This window comes from Octopus bimaculoides, chromosome 9 (assembly GCF_001194135.2).
Source record: "Octopus bimaculoides isolate UCB-OBI-ISO-001 chromosome 9, ASM119413v2, whole genome shotgun sequence".
NCBI lineage: Eukaryota > Metazoa > Mollusca > Cephalopoda > Octopoda > Octopodidae > Octopus > Octopus bimaculoides.
This window is the reverse complement of record NC_068989.1, coordinates 93,337,268-93,342,138: the sequence shown is the minus strand read 5'-3', so window position 1 is coordinate 93,342,138 and position 4,871 is coordinate 93,337,268. Positions and strand designations below refer to the sequence as shown.

The window sequence follows — 4,871 nt, the reverse complement described above, 5'->3', positions numbered from 1 at the left end:
TATATATACATATATTTATATATATATATATATATACATGTGTGCGCATATATATATATAGACACGCGCGCATACTCACATACAGACAGACACATATTGTATATCTGTATATTTCAGTGTGCACTCTTGTATGTGAATGTTTGTGTGTGCATGTGTGTGTGTGTGTGTGTGTATTTGTGTGTGTGAATGTATATGTATACGTGCAAGCATATATAAATTTGAATGAGATTTGATCGATGGCCGCGAGTGGGAGACGTACGGCATGGGTGCCTGATACCAACACATCACCGCCACTCCCCCTTTTCGTTGACCACCAACCCACCCACCAACCCCTTTATTCATTCACCCATTGGATATTACTTGATTTGGGGATCCGGAAAACAAGTCTCCCTACGCTTTTTTTTTTTTTACTCGTTTTTTTTTTTTATTTCTTATTTTGTTCCTTATTAAAAAAGGGTGTTGACCGCTTATTTCATTCATTCGATGCCAAACACTCTTCTAAGGGGGTCTCCCTTCCTGGTAGAAATAGCAGCTAAATCACCCTCGTATATTCCGCAAAGTACATTTTATCATCTATTTGAAAATTAACTCTGGATATTATAATCTTAGTAGAAAATTCCTGAACAAATACTAACAGCTAAAAGTCGTGTTGGTCATGGCTGGAAGGCATTAAAAAAGTCTGTCCAGTGTAGCCATATAAGAATATGAACAACGACATCAGCATCAACAACAGCGTCATCAACAAGATCTGCAGCAAGCACAACAACAACAACAATCACCACCACCACCAACAACAACAGCAGCATCATCATCAACAACATTGACAACGGTAACAACAACAGCTGCAACAACAATATTAGGTACAGCAGCAACAGCAGCAGCAGCAGCAGAAGTGACAACGACATCAACAACAACAACAGCGCTAGTAGCAACGACAACAACAAAAATACAAAAACTGGAATTCCAAGTCCATTTCTAATTTCGGTAAATTCTACAACATTTGTAGAATCGGATAATTCGTGGTACACCCCACACCACCCTTACAACACCCGCCGTGACTTCACACCACATCACGTCACTCGACACTTCACCGGACCAACATCACGTCACGCTGCGGCACACTACGGCACATCCGCCTCAGTCACATCCACCGAGGACTTGTCATTCGGATTGACTCAAAGGAATTTCCAGGAGCTACCCTGAATGTTTACTTTGCAATGTAATTATAATTAATATCTTTAATAATATCATTATTATTATTGTTGTTGTTGTAATGACGATGTCTTTATTAGCCAGAAGGGCAATAAACACACAACACATTCATATACACTATATTAGTAAATGTACATGAATCACTGAATTTCATAAAAACTGCGAATATACATAACACACATATAGACATATACATGTATACACACATATACACACTTAATGTATAACCATTCTTTATATTTACCCAGAATATAAATACTTGCACTCACACACATAAACGCATAATAATAATAATAATAATAATAATAATAATAATAATAATAATAATAATAATTATAATAATTATAATTAGCACAGTGATAACATTGCACGCTGTCTCTGCCTAGCCGTCTAGAATGGCGACAATACACCTTCCTCTTTCGATTGGTCGTTCTTCGTCCTTCTACGAAAGATGTGTTCCTTGTGAAATATTACCAATGGATCATTCTAGAGTCTAAAGACTTCATCCACCGGTCAACATTTCTATAGATTTCCTTCCTTTCTTCAACCTGCCTACCATTTTTGGTTCCTTATCTATCTATCTATCTATCTATCTTCTTCTTTGCTTTCTTCTCATCTACCGTCTATTTCTTCTTCTTCTTCTTCTTCTTCTTCTTCTTCTTCTTCTTCTTCTTCTTCTTCTTCTTCTTCTTCTTCTTCTTCTTCTTCTTTTTCTTCTTCTCCTTCTTCAGATTCTTGAGTCTTTTCTTCTTCCAACTATCACTCGGTTTATTTACCATTCAAGAAAGAGAAAATAAATGTAATTTTCGCGAAAATGACGCTTCGTGTAAAAATTCTCCACAAATATCTAAGGTGAGTAAAAGAGAAATCTTGTTTTTTTTTTTTAATATTTTAGCTTCATTTCTTCATTTATTACTATAATAATTTCCTTCGTTTAAACTTCATTCTTTCATATTTTACAGTTCCTCATTTATGCATTATTTTCGTTCATTTTTATTCCGATTTCTTTCACTGGTGTTTTCATTTCGTTCATTCATATATAAATTGTATTTAGATTCTATCATAATTCATTCATGTCTTTCGTTCATTTTATCTTTATTCACTTACTCGTTCATACTTTCACTTCTTTCAGCACTTTTAATTTCTTTCATTCATTCATATTTCAAATTATTTCATTTATATGTTAACTTCATTTACCTACTTCAAATTCATTCTTTCTTAGTTTCATCCATTTTTTAAAACTTTATTCATTCAAACTTTTACGCCATTTATTCACTCCTTCATTCATTCATTCAGTTACGTTACTTAATTCATGCCTCAACTTCGTTTATGCTGCGTGTTGGCAGAATCGTTAGATCGTTGGACAAATGTTTTGCGATATATCTTCTGACCTCTAAACTCTGAGTTCTAATCCCGCTGAGATCAACTCTATTTTGTCATCCCTTCAGGAGGCCATACAAGAAAAAGAAGCAATCTAGGATAACGAGTGATCCATTGGACTGAATGTCTTGTTGTATTTGTTGCAGTTTTTTCCATTCTGAGTTCAAATCCCACCATGGCCTACTTAACTGTCGTCCGGTTTATCACCATTACTTACCATTTTGGGTCTCTTCATCGGAGTTCGCTCTGTTGCAATCATCTGAGCTAGATCCTTGGTTTGAGGTTATCCGCCTCGCCCCCTCTCTCCCTTCTCGAATACCCTATATCGAGCTATCGGTTTTGCATTCCTTGCGGAATAAAGATAAAAGGATATTTTATACAGTGGTCGCTGTGCGATAAGAATTTTGCTTCTCAACCATATGGGTCCAGGTTCAGTCCTACAGCGTGGCACCTTGGACAAGTGCTTTCTAATGTAGCCTCGGTCTCACCAAGTGGATTTGGAAGACGGAAACTGAAAGAAGCCTGTCGCTTGTGTGTGTGTGTTAGGTTGTTTACGTCTCTGTTACTTCACGGTTCGAGAAAAGGGACCAATAGAATAAATACCAAGCTAAAAACGAATAAATACTGGGGGTCGATTCATTCGACTAAAAATTCTTCAACGCAGTGCCCCAACATGACCACAGTCCCATGATTAAGGCAAATAAAGGATACATTCTTTGTTTCACTCTTTCTTTCCTTTATATTCTTTATCGTCTTTTTATTCATTTTAGCTTCGATGATAATTTCATGCTTTTATTTCGTGCAGTCAGTCATTCGGCCATGCCTTAGTTTCTTTCATTCATTTTCCTTCTTTCATTTATGTATTCATTCACATTCTAATATCATTGCTTTATTCATTTCTGTTTTAAATTCCATTATTCATTTTTAATTTCCTTCGTTCATTTTCACTTCTTTCATTCATTTAAACTTCTTTCATTCGCTTGTTCCTTCCTTCATATTCAAACAACTTTTATTCATTTATTTATGTTTGAACGTCTTCATTCTTTTGAAATTCTTTCTTGTATTTTAATTTCGTTCGTTCATATTTCAACTTTATTCAATTATATTTTACCATCTTTCATTCATGTCTCGATTTATTTCATTCTTTTCTAGAATCATCCATTTATACATTCATATTTTAATTTCATTCGATAAATGAATAAATTCATTCACTCATCTATTCTCTCATTCAAATTTAAGTTTCATTCAAATTCATTCATTACTCATTCATTATTTGTAAACTTAATTTTTCGCTTACTTCATTCAATTCTATTTCAATCAGACAATCTTTTACATATATATTTTACCTTAACTCATTCATCGATTCATTTTTTTAATCATAACTCATTCACTTGATATATTTTTTTTATTCTTCTCTATCATTCATCCTTTCTTCTTTATCATCATTCATTCACTCAATAAAATTCTTTCTTAATTTATTCGCCCACATAACTTTCTCCTCCTCCTGTTTTAATTTCCTTCTCACATATTCCCTTTATTTTTATCTCTCATTCTCTACTGGTTTCAGCCAGAAGCTAAGGCCATGCTGGAGCGCCACCTTTCAGTGTATTTGGGTTTCTTTTCTGCATTGTTTCTGCGAGTTGCACAAAGCTGTTCTTCTTTGTGTCTTCGACCGCGATGTAGACTCATCTGGTATTGCTGATAAAAAAAAAAAATCATTCAGACGCACTTTGAAGACCTACATATTTACACCTTACAAATCTCTGGGGTGGTTTGGCAGAATGTTAATTAGCTGTGGACCCTTGAAGCTTGAGACTAAAGTAGAAAACATTTGCCGATGTTGCTACACAACAGTATTGAAACCAGAACCAAGCGGTTGTGAATCAAAATTCATGCTACACGGCCAAGTCTGCGCCTATGCGTACATACATATATATTTAATAAACGAACTCAGAGGCTCTGATTGAGTTGGTATTCTAAAGAAAATGCAAGGAATTTGGAATGCAGAATCGCTCTGAAAACAGCTTAGAAGATTCCCTAAATACCCTTAGGAGACGGGAAAAAGTGACCAAACGCCGCTACATAAAATCGAACGCTGTCCCACTCAAATTCCGGTATTTGTTGTGTCAGAGATCTTGTCCGGATTTAGAGACGTACTGGCTTCGATTCTTTGTAGCGGCTTGCTGCTGGTCACACCAAATTTTCCCTCTTCTAAGAATATTTACCCAAGCTGTTTTCACAACCATCCTCTCTTCCAGATTCCATTTATTTTATATATA

General features: G+C 35.3%; 1 protein-coding gene across 2 annotated transcripts in view; it reads left to right on the top strand.

Annotated features, from left to right (window-relative positions):
* The first annotated feature begins 254 nt into the window (after positions 1-254).
* LOC106879790 (bromodomain-containing protein DDB_G0280777) overlaps positions 255-4,871 on the top strand; it is a 12,972-nt gene continuing 8,355 nt past the window's right edge. The window contains exon 1 of one of the 2 annotated variants that reach the window (XM_052970894.1): positions 255-1,219. The gene's annotated coding sequence lies outside the window, so the exon portion shown is untranslated. Of the gene's footprint in view, positions 1,220-1,528; positions 2,065-4,871 lie in introns of those variants that run through there. The other variant, XM_052970893.1, reaches the window with a different exon arrangement.